Source organism: Adiantum capillus-veneris, chromosome 25 (assembly GCF_014529385.1).
Source record: "Adiantum capillus-veneris isolate H3 chromosome 25, ASM1452938v2, whole genome shotgun sequence".
NCBI lineage: Eukaryota > Viridiplantae > Streptophyta > Polypodiopsida > Polypodiales > Pteridaceae > Adiantum > Adiantum capillus-veneris.
In genome coordinates this window covers 65449329-65465054 of record NC_140955.1, presented here as the reverse complement: position 1 = coordinate 65465054, position 15726 = coordinate 65449329, and positions in this window count along the sequence as shown.

Sequence of the window (15726 nt, the reverse complement as noted above, 5' to 3'; positions counted from 1 at the left end):
TGCGCTACTGCAGTAGCCGGCTCAGATGGCGATGAGCCCACAAAAATGATGATGGCGATGAGAAGCGATGACAGCCCGTGCGCGCTGCTACAGTAGCCCGAAGGAGGATGGCGTGCGCTGCTGCAGTAGCCGGGAGGATGAAGGAAGGCTGCAATGGCGAGCCTGCGTGAGAGTCGATGGTCAACACCGCGCCATGCTGAGAGCTGTGACGGGCGGGTGCGGGGGGCATGAGGTTCTGTGGTCACCGCTGCATGCCGAATACCCTCGGGCATTGATGATGATAACTCACAGTCTCAATCTCATGGGGAGAGGAGGGAGCTAAAATGAAATAATATATTGGCCACTTCAAGCTGGACATTTCCCGCAATCAGTGCATTCCGTCGGCGGCTACCGTAACAGAGAATATACGTATGTCTGCATGCGATAAAGGAGGATAGTGGCAACACTAATACGTGTGGCAAGGCATTCTCGATCACGGTGTGGGCCGTGATGGGGGACTTCGTGGGCATCCACAAATATTGGCTGCAATCAGTGGTTCAAAGCTTATTGGCCACTTCAAGCTCACAGACTCAATCTCACGTGGAGAGGAGGGAGATGAAATGAAATGTTATATTAAACGTCTTCAAAGGGCCAAGGTCTATGAGAGCCCGACTAGATGACGATGACGTTGCCCGCGTGCGCTGCTGCAGTAGCCACCTCAGCTGGCGATGAGCCCACAAAAATGACGATGGCGATGAGAAGCGATGACAGCCCGCGTGCGCTGCTACAGTAGCCCGAAGGAGGATGGCGTGCGCTGCTGCAGTAGCCGGGAGGATGAAGGAAGGCTGCAATGGCGAACCTGCGTGAGAGTCGATGGTCAACACCGCGCCATGCTGAGAGCTGTGAGGGGCGGGTGCGGGGGAGCCCGCGTGCGCTACTGCAGTAGCCGGTTTAGATGGCAATGAGCCCACAAAAATGATGATGGCGATGAGAAGCGATGACAGCCCGCGTGCGCTGCTACAGTAGCCCGGAGGAGGATGGCGTGCGCTTCTGCAGTAGCCAAGAGGATGAAGGAAGGCTGCAATGGCGAGCCTTCATGAGAGTCGATGGTCAACATCGCGCCATGCTGAGAGCTGTGAGGGGCGGGTGCGGGGGCATGAGGTTCTGTGGTCACCACTGCATGCCAAATACCCTCGGGCATCTGAAGCGACACCCTCGCTTCGCTTCAGCCGAAAACAACCCAAAGCTTCTTCGTATATGTGGGTTGAGCCTGCAACTTTAAAACCTGTCTTCACCTATAACCCCACTTCATCCATCTCCCCAAAGAATGCTCTCTCTACCATCTTCTCCTTGTGTATCTAGCTTAGAACTTAGCTCTCCTTGATTGTTGACGATTGTGAGTAGCCAAGGATGTTGAAGAGGGAAAAGAGGAAAATCTCTTTAGGGTTCTTTGGTGGTCATTTAGCCAACGGCTACCACAATAGAGAATATACGTACGCCTACGGGCTGCAATCAGTGGTTCAAAGCTCCCATCCAGTGGATGGCCAACTCCAAAAATTAGGTTGTGTGGAAAAGGCCACCATGACCTCCACAGCAACACCCTACCCCTTCATATCCGAGAAGCTTCTAGAAATGGACCAGCTCCATCATCGCTACTCCTACACCATCCTTAATACCACCCTCCCACGCTTCTCTTATGGATGACTAAGCACCTTCACGCTCTTTCCCATCCCCAACCCTTGCGATCCTCAAGATGGACCCAACACCCTCCTCCATTGAAGCTTCACCTATAACCCCACTTCATCCATCTCCCCAGAGAATGCTCTCTCTACCATCTTCTCCTTGTGTATCTAGCTTAGAACTCAGCTCTCCTTGATTGTTGACGATTGTGAGTAGCCAAGGATGTTGAAGAGGGGAAAGAGGAAAATCTCTTTAGGGTTCTTTGGTGGTCATTTAGCCGACGGCTACCACAATAGAGAGATATACGTACGCCTACGGGCTATAGAGGAGGGTAGTGGCAACGCTAATACATATGGCAAGGCATTCGAGTGGAATATCAAGGGCATTGACACGCAGTAGGTGTGGGCCGTGACTGGCAACTTCATGGGCGCCCGCAAATATTGGCTTAGTGCATTCCCACAATCAGTGCATTCCAAGAGACGACATCCTAGGTAGGAATCTTCGAAGGGCCAAGGTCTATAAATGACCCCTCTTAAAATAGCTCAAAGCTTCCTGACCTTGCTACTGGACATCAATGCACCCTTGTGAGGGACGATCGCATCAAAAAACAACACACACCTACTTCTCTCTCTCTCTCTCTCTCTCTCTCTCTCTCTCTCTCTCTCCCCTTGACATCTCGGAGAGGAAGCTCCTTAAGCACTTTTTGTGCTAATTCCCAAAATACCCCTTAAATTTTAAAATCCCCGAAAGTACCCTTGTATCTATTTTCTAGATCCGTTTTTTAATGCTTAGCAATTCATCTCCAAAGCCTACATAACCAACACAAATTCTAGTTTTAGCATATTGTATCTTCTATACAAATATTTTTTTTGCATCTCTGGAATCACGTAAAATAATGAAGCAATTCATCTCCAAAGCCTACATAACCAACACAAATTCTAGTTTTAGCATATTGTATCTATACAAATATTTTTTTGCATCTCTGGAATCATCACGTAAAAATAATGAAGCAATTCATCTCTAGAGCCTACATAGCCTACATACTCTTAAAGTAATTTGTCACATTTTATCTATAAAAAGAAAGGCAATTCATCTCCAAAGCCTATAATTCCCAGGCGCAGGTCGCAGAGAGAGGGGGGGGGGGGGGGGGGGGGGGGGGGGCGGTTCATGCAAGGTGACCACGGCGGCAGCTCCTGCCCAAGGCGGCGCACGGTGCAAGGAATGAGAGAGAGAGAGAGAGAGAGAGAGAGAGAGCTACTACCTGCAGGCCGCCGGTGGTGCAATAGTCGCGAGAGGAAAAGCAGGCCGGGGCGCATTAGCAGCCGTAGTAGCTCCTACGATGGCGATGGCATGAGGATGAGGAGCCGCAGTAGCCTCTCAGGAGCAAGGTGACCACGGCGGCAGTAGCCCCTCTCTCTCTCTCTCTGCCCGCAGGAGCTCGCACAGACTGGCTGACAGGAGGTTGTGGCTCTCTCTCTCTTTCTCTCTCTCTCTCTCTCTCTCTCTCTCTCTCTCTCTCTCTCTGCCAGAGCCCTGAGCCTCTTCTCTCGCTCCCTTGTTAGCAAACACTAATGCAGACGGGCTTATGGAAACACTCTCTCTAGTAATACAGCCAGGTTGATGGCGAGACGGGATGATGGTCACTCAGAGAGCAATGTATTGGCAGCAGCCCCTCTCTCTCTCTGTCGATGTCGCCCTCTCTCTCTGGAGAAGCATATGAGCAGCGGCAGTGGGCAGCGGCGGCAGACCACTCTCTATAAGGACCTCTCTCTCTCTCTCTTGACGTGAGGAAAGCACGAGCAGGACCTCCACTCTCTCTCTCTTTCTCCCGCCCGCATTGAACACCTCGCATCGTCGGGCAACTTGAGTAGGCGGGTGGCGATGATGGGTTTTTTTTAAGGTTTTTTTATAAATGCCCGCCTGAAGGTCCCTGAGTCTCCTAGAGTCGTCACGTGGCAGGGGGGGGCGGAATCCCCTTCCCTTTTATCTATTAGTATAGATAAAGGAGGGATGTTTTTGAACTAATTTTTGAAGTAGCAAGACCACTATACAACATGTCAACAAGCTCCCTTGCCTTTCTCAACGGTTCACTATGTTTTAAAGCTAAGCTAGTATCACATCTATCAAATGGATTTGACACATAAGTGGATTTGACACATTTAGACACATGCAACAAGTGACATCAAATTCAAAGGGATTAATGAACTAGTGGACAAGTGTGTGTTGATGGTTTAGGGTTCCCACTATGTTCATGTGTTGAACACCATAGAAATAGTGAATGAATGAGTCTAAAATTTTCTCTTTACAAACTCAACGAGAATAAGTTTACATGCTCGAGAAAATGATTTTTCCTGAGCACTTGGTGGAAAAAGGATATTTCGAAAAACAGTGCTCGTTGTAAATTGTGTGTCGTCTTAATAGTGTGCCGATTTCAATGTAAAAAATGCCGCTCGAAGGCACGATAGTATTTGGGAAAAAGGAGAAACGTTGCCCTAGAATAGACAAAAAATAGTGTTGAAATTTTGTAGAGTAGCCTAATTTTTTGAATTTCCTCTCTAGTGTCCGGGGAAAATGTGTCTCGTCTTAATAGCGTGTCGTTTTTAATTTTGAAAGTGCCGATTGAGGGCATGGAAAAAGGAGAAATGTCGCCCCAAAATAGGCAAGAATAGTGTACAATTTAAAAAAATAGCCTAATTTTTTGAAATTTCCTCTTGAAATATGTTCGTGCCATAGCCTCAAGATTGCCGAGCAGTATTCGGGGAAAATGTGCCTCGGGTTAACACCATGCCATTTTGAATGTCAAAAATGTCGAGAAATTTTAAAGACTAGGCTAATTTTTTGATGGGTTTTTAAACTATCTTTCTCTTTTTTGGGGTTGAGAGTATTTTCAAAATTCAATACGATATGGTATTAGGTCGAGACACATTTCTCCCTGACAAACTTTTTCGAGAGAAAATTTTGGAAAATTAGGTCATATTTTTTGCGTTTTTACACTTTTTTTCTCTCTTTTGAGATTGACAACAGTTTCGAAATTAAAAACGGCATGGTATTCAATTGAGACACATTTTTCCGTAACACTCCCCCTTTTGAGATTCACAGCATTTTCAAAATCGGAAACAGCATGCAGTGTTCGGGGAAAAACATTTTCCCAAAGATGCAAAATGCCTTTCCTTATTTTTGCCAAGAGGAAAATTTAGAAAATTAGCTTCCTTTTTTAGGTTTTTACACTATGTTTCTCTATTTTCGAACGGGATTTCTCCTTTTCCCCTTGCGCTCAATCGACATTTTGGAAATTGTAGAGGTTGACATCATTTTTGAAATCGAAAACGGCATGCAATATTTGAGAAAAAACATTTTCCCAAACATACAAAATGCCTTTCCTTATTTTTGCCAAGAGGAAAATTTAGAAAATTAGGTTACTTTTTTAGTTTTTTATTGTATTTTTCTCTATTTTGGGGCGGAGTTTCTCCTTTTTGCCTTGCGCTCAACCGGCATTTTGGAAATTAAAGACGGCACGATATTAAGCTGAGGCACATTTTTTCGAGACACTGACGGCATGTTATTAAATCGAGAGAAAGGAAATCATACTTAATATTGAAAATGATGGCCACGATTTCACTTTCCGTTCTCTACTTCACCACAAGCCACTGACACAAAGAGTCCTCAAAGCTCTAGCGTTAAATAGGCTAGAAGTGCATTTTACAAAGACTCTCTCTCTCTCTTTTGAGGTTGACAGGGTTTTCAAAATCGAAAACGACATGGTAATAAGGAGACCCTACACAAAGGGGGGTAATTCATCACATGACAATTTTACCCATTCAACCTCACAGCCACAACACGCACGTGCATTGTTAAGCAATTACTCGAGGTGGGGACGACTCACTGTTTTCTACATTGGGAATCTCAGTGATGAGACATAGTCTCTCGATCAAAGGGCTTAAACAAATTAAATGCGCAAAGTTTTTCCAGTCGCTCTCCAATGCTCCATCGACTGTCGAGTCTTCACCTAGTAGATTGCCTTTAAGGCTCTGCTGCTCCACATGCACTGTAGTGAGAGAAGGCGGGTGGCAGTCCTTGCGCGCTTTGCCTAGTACAGTAGAGTCGAAGATTGTCTTTAAGGCTCTCCTGCTCTGTATGCGCATACAATGAGAGAAGGGGGGTGGCCATTGGCGCCCCAATGCAGCATCGTTGTCATAGACTGCTCCGCATGCCTTGCCTTATAGCCTTTAAGACTCTGTAAATCCTCGCACACTTCCAACCTCCACGTGGACGCCATAAGAACTAGGACGCCTAAACGATCCCAACACTAAGGCCAATGCTTTGGCAAGCCAATATAATCAGACACTAAGGCCTTTGCCATAGGTAGGCCAAAACATTAGCTGGAGCCTTTCTCCAAAAGAGGATACCATCTTTTATATTTATACTATATATAATGCAGCTTAAAATTTTCAAGGAAGGAGAGGCTATCCATGTGTTATGCATTAGTTAACTTAAAAGAAACTCTTACAAAACTCTTTGATTTAAAATAAAATTTTCAAGGAAGGAGAGGCTATCCATGTGTTATGCATTAGTTAACTTAAAAGAAAATCTTACAAAACTCTTTGATTTAAAATACAAAAGTAACAGGAAATGAAAAGACTTGGTAGTGAAAAGTCAAAAGACTTTCTACTTTAGGATTTACGTAAAGAAAATATACAAGCTTAGGTGCACATAACAAAAAATGATCAATTTTGATGAAGATTTTATCATTTAATGGAAATTTAATTTTTGAAGATATATTTGTCTTTGTTTTTTCAAGGGTTTTTTTTTAAGATTAAAATTTATGCAAGTTTATGTTTTTAAATTTTAAAAATAACCATAAAGAGATGTTTCTAGACCCTTTCTTAAAGTGCTTGAAAAAATTGTTGAATATTAGCACCTATGTTGGTCCTCCCCCCCCCCCTTCCTCTCAGTTTTTGAAGATATATTTGCCTTTGTTTTCTCGAAGGGTCTTTTTTAAGACCAATTATGATTTTTTTTTAAATTGTGCAATTTTATATTTTAACATTTTAAAAATAACCATAAGAGATGTTTGTATACCCTTTCTTAAAGTGTTTGAAAATTGTTGAACATTAGACACCTATGTTGATGTCTTCTCCTCCGTCCCCCAATTCGTCCATTATTTCATTTAGGGCATGTATGTACATACACACATGGCAAACACTAATGAAAACTCAAACATTGAGTATATTTTTATGAAGAGAGGAGGGCTTGCCTGCTTCCTCTCAGTTTTTGAAGATATATTTGCCTTTGTTTTCTCGAGGGGTCTTTTTTAAGACCAATTATGATTTTATTTTATTTTAATTGTGCAAGTTTATATTTTAACATTTTAAAAATAACCATAAGAGTGTTTGTATACCCTTTCTTAAAGTGTTTGAAAATTGTTGAACATTAGGCACCTATGTTGATGTCTTCCCCTCCGCTCCCCAATTCGTCCATTACTTCATTTAGTGCATGTATGTACGTCACACACATGGCAAACACTAATGAAAACTCAAACATTGAGTATATTTTTATGAAGAGAGGAGGGCTTGCATGCTTACGGCAAAGTTGGGCTATCCATGGACTAGCTCTAGATGTAGCTCAAGTCTATCATGAGAGAGAGAGAGAGGGGGGGGAGATTCATGGATAGTCCATTGTGAGATTTGGAAGGAGCACATCCGCTTGGATGAATCACCTTCTAGGACAGTAGATAGGCCACTATCACCATAAGAGTGTGTGTGTGTGTGTGTGTGTGTGAGAGAGAGAGAGAGAGAGGTCGCTATTACCATAAGTGTACGTGTGTGTGTGTGTGAGAGAGAGAGAGGCCGCTATCGCCATAAAAGAGTGTGTGTGTGTGTGTGTGAGAGAGAGAGAGAGAGAGAGGTCGCTATTACCATAAGTGTACATGTGTGTGTTTGTGTGTGTGTGTGTGTGAGAGAGAGAGAGAGAGAGAGGCAGCTATCATCATAAGTGCATGTGTGTGTATGTGTGCGTGTGTGAGTGAGATAGAGAGAGAGATTAGAGGGGTACCCATCAACAAGAAGAAGAGAGTAGAGAGAGGTTGTGTACATGTGTGTGTGTGAGAGAGAGAGAGGCGCTAATCAATGAAAGGAAGATAGGGGGAGAGAGAAAGAGAGACACAAAGATCACAGAGAGATTGATTTTCAATAACTGCTCATGTCGAAGTATCCTCACTTCTTAGTAAAGATAGTAAATAAGATTTTCTTTGTGATGAAAAAGAGGATCGACTACACGCACAAGTAGATAGATAGATAGAGGGAAGGAGAGAGAAAGAAAAAAAGTTCTACCTTCGATAAATTTCGAACGTTGGAACTTTTCCTTAGACGGGAATTTCGATCACATTTCTACTACATTGGGCCAATAAAAGAAATTTTAATTCTGTCTCTCTCTCTCTCTCACACACACACACACACAAGGAGAATTTCTAACGTGTGTGTGTGTGTGTGTGTGTATTCTCTCTCTCTCTCTCTCTCTCTCTCTCTCTCTCTCTCTCTCTCTCTCGTGCACACACACAAGGAGAATTTCTAATGGGTGTGTGTGTGTATGTATACACACACACACACATACATAAACATGCTTGTGTGTATGTATATGTGTGTATATATATATATATATATATATATATATATATATATATATATATAATATACACACATGTTTAGAGATGTGTGTATGTACAAACGTATACACACAGACACACGTGTGTGTGTGTGTATAAAATCTCCTCATGGATGTGTGTGTGTGTGTGTGTGTGTGTGTGTGTGTGAGAGAGAGAGAGAGAGAGAGAGAGAGAGATGTATACACACACAAACACATCCATGAGGAGAATGTTGAAAAAACCCTGAGGGATCTTAGAGATCATCTAACAAGTTGAACTCAACCCTTAGGGATTACACTAAAGCTAGGTTTTTTTCAAGCACTAGAGGAGAGTTCATAGAGTTAAGCTTTGCTTCTAATTAGCCGCAGCAACGCGCGGGTCACACTCTAGTATGAAATCAATTTTGCCATCTAAGGCCTTTGCCATAGGTAGGCCAAAACATTAGCTTGAGTCTTTCTACAAAGCAAAAGAGGCTGCCATCTTATGAAATCGATTTTGCCATCTGTAAGTGTAAATTTGTAAATTTGATAGAGTGGAAGAAGTATTTTTTTTCCCATACTCACTCAAATGAATGAGTTGGAGTGAATTAAAAAAAAAAAAACATACATCATATTCATGCTCCACGTGACCCATGGATCCAAAAAAATAATCAACAGGTCTAACACAATTCCAACACCAATCAACCAACAACTCACAGCATTTCAGTCTAGACAGTACAACCCAAGCCAAACAAGGGTGATCATCCCCGACTATTAAACAAATCCAAATACTATCGAAACAGAAAAGAAGCAAAGGAACCTAGCAAATTTGGACGAGTTGCCATAGGGGACTCACCCGCTGTCATCGGGCCAAATCCCCCCCAAGCCAGAACCAGATCTGACAAGCAGCTCGCAAGAAGGGAGGATCTGCAAACTCCATTATCAGTTGCATTGGGGCCTTCACCAAAAAGGGAGCGCAACCGACATTCAATGAAGTCCACTAAGTAGTACCAATATCCTGGCTTTTGGCGAGAGCAACACAATCTCTTGAAGACCATGCAAAGCAACCAAAGGGTGCCACCAAATGGGCAAGGCTTCCACCATCGGCCCATCCTCCCAAAGGAAGCCACAACGCCACGAATCTCGACCAACACTAGCCGCCATTTCAATAGACGTACTGCCTTGGAGGAGCGGCCTCCACCAATCCCAAAAAGAAGGGGAGGGCATGGGAAACGAAGAGACAGCAAGGCCAAAGTTGCAAGGCCCTCCACCTGAGGGGCACCCAACTCCACACGGGCAACCGCCACCCCTCCACGCATCCAACATTGCTAAGCTTCCCCCTGTCCTTCCGCAGGTCAACGAGAGCTCTGGCCTCCCTGCTCCCCTCGCGCCTCGCATGCCACATAGAGCGAACCCCGTGAGCTCCCTCAACCCTAGCATCAAGTCGTATTAGAGTGGAAGAAGTTAAAGCTATTTCAAGTTTTGGTTTTTTTTTTTTTTTGCAAAACTCACAATTGTGAGTGATTGTATTAATGTCAACGAGAAAAATACAAATCAGTCTCAAGCTCTTGTCGAGCCTTGAGGGATAGACCTAGTAACGAACCATTACCAAAAGCCAAAATTTTCTTTACACAACAAGGCTCGACCGGATGGCGAGGGTCACCCTAGGCTAATCATCTAAGTTGTGCCTTTTACCTACCACATATATATCTCCTTACTTTCTTGTATAATCTCTAAGAAGCTAGTCAACTGAGAGGTCCCTATCAAAGACACAGCAGTTCTTGGCCTTCCATATACTCCTGAAGAAACAGTACCTAACAATTCGAGTACAGATTAGAAGTGCAAAACTTCAAAATGTTTCCCACCAAGGCACAGATCCTTCTTGAAGAACCCTATCTTCCATGTTATTTGTATCCATTTGCACACCTTCCTTGCCAGGCCTCGAATTGCCTAGCATTCCATGAAAAGGTGGGCGAGGTCTTCGCTAGCCAATCTGCACCCTGAAAATCTATCGGACCTGATACCACGTGCCTGAATCTTGACGCCCGTCTAGAGAGCCCCCCACAACACTTTCCACAAGAACAAGTTTTGGCCTATTAAAAACATGAATTTTCGTTTGAGATTAAAGAAAGTGACACTATTTTTTAATGACATTTGTTATCACAATATATATATTTTTTAAAGTATAGCAATAAAGTATTTGAATTACACTATATTCCAAAAAATAAAAAATAATGTTTGAAAAACCACTTGGAAGCATTGTAGCAAATTTTTAAAAAGAAAAGTGGATGAGGACAAGTATGTGCGCAGGATTTTGCAACCATTTTTTTTTATCGAATCTCGAGAGATGTTGGATTTGTTAATGGATAGGAAAAGGGAAATGGGTGGACAATGACGTGACGGAGACGGCTGGTGTGTACATCGCGGAGAGCTAGGGTAGGTGGTGCGCAAACCCAGGCAGCGAAGCTGGCAAGCTATGGATGCAAGGTTCCTTTTTTTTCAATGCATTGCGTCGCAAGGAGGGCAGGAACTAGCTCGTGGCACTATGGTTAGGGTGAAAGGTCTCATCTGACCTCGCAGGCTACACGTTCAATTTTGTTGCATGCTCATGCTTGCAACGTTCAATTAGTGTAGCGACGCAACCTTGGGCAAAATCTGTGGAGATTCCCACTATTAGGAGTGGAGTGGGGAAAGATTGTGTGTGACAAAAGATTCAATAGCCATCTTTAAAGAGAGAGGTACACAAATGTCAATACCTCTCACAAAGTCCTAGAACAAGTATTAAAAACGTGACTCCTTCTCTTGCTAACAATCACTCTTATTTGTAAAACACTTTGTTGGTGGAACCGAGAGTATGCCTATGGCTACAACAACTTGCTTGCCTCTTATACATGGCCATCACAAGCAAGAGGGCATATGAACACATGTGAAAGCAAGAGCATGCATCCACCGGCTTCCATTATCATCCATCATAGCCTATGTGCAAGCATGTGTGAATGTAGCTTCGGTCATGGCTATGTTGAGCTATACAATAAAATATGTGTGGTGTGTGAGTGCATGTTATAGCTAGACCTGCTTTGTAAGCTACGCATCATATAATCTCCATTAACTCTCCATCATTAGTGTTGAGTGTATAGCAAGTAATTTTTGTAAAAACCTTTGCACTAGAACCATGGACTCTTGTTGTCTATTGACAGTAAAGCTTGGCTATCCACCATAGCTCACGTCTCCATTGCGTGCTTATCCACAAAGTGTTGCACCCAATTATCCAAGAAGTGGCCAATGAGATGGAAAAGGTCAATGTACAAGCTCATTAATGAGCAATTGAAGGACCTCTTATCAAAGATCCTTGTGTAGGCAAGAGAAAATCATGGCTTTTGCTCCTTCCACTTTGACATGAAGGATGATGTATTGATATAAATTGATGATTGCCTGGTTGGTTTTACACAACTGAACCAAATGTGCTTACAATCCTCAGTATGTGTTTTACATATGGATCAAAGGCCATTGCTCATTCCAGCTTTAGCAGCTCTCTCACAAGACCAAATACCACGATAAATGATTAGCCACACTAGGACACTATGTTTGTTGGCATTTCGGTATACTCACAAACATCTGACTCTTGCAGCTCCAGTTTGCCGTCCACTGTTGGTTGAGATTTTTCTTGAGAGCATCATCAGCAATTCCTTCGGGTTTAAACTGCTTGTAAATCTCTTAGCCACATGAGAAGGGTGATTGGCTAGCTGGTTAGCTCTAGTAAGAATCTTCATGTGGGACACATATTGTTAAATTTCTCTCTCTATGCACTAGGCAGCATCAGCTAAGGATAGAGAGGACTCTATCTGTAAAAATCGACAAGACTTTAGCTTCCCATGCAATATTACATCTCCCCATGATGTGTTACCATATACATGTGGTAGTGATGTGTGTGAACACACTAGGACCGCCGGGGCATTTTTTCCCTCTTTATGAGGTTTTTTCCCCCGTGCATTGTATATACACCCATCACTCTAGGGCTATCTATCTTTCCATTGCACACTAAGTAACACACTCTCTATTGTGTGCCTTGAGATTCCTTCGTCTTCTCCAAGCTGTGTGTGTTTCTCTGCAACCCTAATTCCAACAATTGGTATCATAGCAGGTCACGTCCTCCCGGGCTTAGTCGCCAGCTGCTCCAGCACACGCCTGCTCACTTTCTCCGATTTCAGTGAGCTTTGGCGAGCGTTCGCAGGTCGACAAAATTTTTGGGACTACTCGAAGAGCTTGGTCTGCTCAGAATTTTGATTTGGGCTCATTCGGCATCCGTTTCCACTACAGACAGTACTGCACATGCTATTTCGTCATTTTGTGCAGAATTTCTGTCAGTGCCGTTTTTTGCATTACAGGTGCCTTATAGTCTTCTACAGTTTGTGCTATATAGCACAGGTTGTTCCCGCTCCGTTTCTCCTATTTTCAGGCAGTTTTCACATCAGGTGCAGCATTTACCATGGCTGACAACAACAACATAGATGTGTTCAAGATGTTTGCTGCTGAGGACAGGTTGGGTGGGGACAACTACCCTATGTGGGCTTATATGATGCAACATGTTCTTGTGTCAAAGGGTGTCTGGAACATTGTGCAGGGCATTGATGTACGTCCTGGTTCTGAGGATGTAGGCGATGTTGAGGATGTTGCAGGTCTTGCTGCAAGGATTGCAGCTGTTAGAGTTGTTTTGCCTACGGCAGAACAAGCTCGTTGGGATGTTAAGGATGCACAGGCTCATGCATTGATTGCGTTGTCTGTGAAGCGCACCATTGTTCCTCACATCCATTCAGCAAAATCAGCAAAACGGGCTTGGGATATTTGAGCAGGTCTTTATGCAAGCCGCAATGAGGCTAAAATTGCTTTGCTGCGTAAAGAGCTAGAGTCAAAGATTATGCATGAGGAAGATGATATGGACACTTTCCTTGCTAGTGTCAAGGATATCAATGAGCAGCTTATTTCTGCAGGTGAAGTCATTTCAGACAGTTCCCTTGTGCAGACTGTTCTTGATGCCTTACCAGATTCTTACCAGACGTTTGCTAGTACTTGGAGACTTATGACCCAAGGAAATCCTGAAGTTGTCAAGTTTGATGCTTTATGCACATTGTTGTTGCAAGAGTCACTTTCCAGAAAAAACAGGACTAGGCAGCGTGCAGTTGAACAGGCTTTTATTGCTTCTCAAAGAAAGGGTGGTAACAGTAATGCATCCACTTCTTATGGTTTTGCTGCGAGTGGCAAAAATTATGTTCCTAATGCTTCTGCTGGCAGTACTTCGTCTGGCAATTCTGGTGATAAGGGCAAAAAGAAGATGTGTTGCCATTATTGTAAAGCCAATGATCACTTGATCAAGTCGTGTCCTAAGTTGAAGGCCAAAGAGGCTAAGAAGAAAGAGGGTGGTTCCACTGCAAATGCTGGTTCCACTACAAATGCAGCCATTGTTGAGTCTTCTGTGAAAGGAGACTGTGTTGCTGATGTTGATGCAGAATGGGCTTTTAGTGCAGAGTGCACTTACAATCCTACTGTCCATGATGCATGCTTGTTAGTTGCTGCAGATTCACATGTGTGGTATTTTGACAGTGGTGCTACAAAGCACATTACCTCACATCGTGAATTGTTTACCTCTCTCGAGTCAGTTCCTCATGGGAATTCAGTCACTTGTGTCAACAACGCCTCTTATCCAGTTCAGGGAGTTGGAAAGATTGTGCTCACTGCTGCTAATGGCAGTTCCTTCACACTTGTTCATGCACTTTATGTACCTGGGATCAAGAAGAATCTCTTGTCTGTATCCGCACTTGCTAGACTTGGACTTGTAGTCAAATTTGTGGATGACAAGTGTACAGTTCATGATCTCAGTTTTGGTGATGAAATTGTTGCATCTAGGCTTTTGTGCCGTGGGCTGTATAAGCTCACTTTGTATGACAAGTGTGGACAAAATTTTGCAAATGTTGTTGCAGATTCAAGGGCTATTTTAGATGCAAAACTTTGGCATGCACGTTTTGGTCATCTGAATTTTGCCAGTTTGTTGCGTTTGCAGAAATCTGATATGGTTGCTTCTTTGCCACCTCTTGAAGCACCTGTCAAACATGTTTGTGAAGGCTGTATTTTGGGTAAGATGCAGCGTTCTAAGTTTCCAAAGGATGGTTCAGCTCGGGCCACATGCAGGTTGCAGCTTGTGCATAGTGATGTTTGTGGGCCCATGCAAACTCCGTCCTTGGGCAATTACCTGTACTTCGTGACTTTCATTGATGACTACCCCAAGCATGCATGGGTATTTCCGCTTAAAGCGAAGTCCGAAGTTTTTATGTGCTTCAAACAATTTCTGGCTATGGCTGAAAATGTCTCGAAATGTACTATGGGCACCCTTCGTGGGCACCCTCCGTTCCGATCGAGGGGGGGAGTATATGTCTCATGAATTTAATGCATTTCTGGCTATTCGTGGGATAAAACACCAATGTACAGTGCCTTATACGCCTCAAAAAAATGGTGTTGCTGAGAGGAAAAACAGGTCACTAACGGAAATGGCACGATGTATGGTCAAAAGTCAAGCTTTACCGCATTCTTTTTGGCTTGAGGCCATCATGTGTGCCACTTATGTACTTAACAGGTGTCCTACGAAAGCTTTGCAGTCTATTACTCCATATGAAGCATGGCATGATAGAAAGCCTTCTATTGAGCACATGCGTGTTTTGGGTTGTTTGGCATATGCTTTGGTGCCACAAGTGCAGCGCAAAAAATTGGATGATAAGGCTGTCAAATGTATTTTTGTGTTATAGTGCTGAAAGCAAAGGTTACAGGTTGTATCATCCACAAACAAAATGTATTCTGGTTTCTCGGGATGTAGTGTTTGTGGAAGATTCTGTTCAGCCCTTGCTGTCATGTACTAGAGACAGTAATGTAAGCTCACATGACATTTATGACACTTTGTTGCCTCTTTACAGTGGTGAAAATACGAATGTAAGTTCCAATGAGGCAAATGTACAACCTATGGGGGTTTCTGAAAATGTTTTAGATCAGCCTATTACTGATGTAGATGTACATGATGTACTTGATGAGGAAAGGGCTGAAAATGAGCAGGCTAGAGGTATGCCAAAATGGCTGGTGCACACTTTGCGTGACAGTAAATTGGATGCACCTTTGTCTAGTTGTACTCGTTCAGGCTCTCGCCATGCATCTTATGCATCAGATTGTTATGCTTTGGCTGTGTCTAACTTACATGATGTTGAGGAGCCTCTGACTTTTGATGAAGCACAAAATTCAGAAAATTGGATGGCTGCCATGCAATCAGAATATGATGCACTTATAGAAAATGACACATGGACTTTATGTGATTTGCCTCCTGGCAAAAAGGCCATTGGTACGAAGTGGGTTTACAAGTTGAAACGCAAGCCGGATTGTGAGATCGATCGCCATAAGGCTCGACTTGTTGCA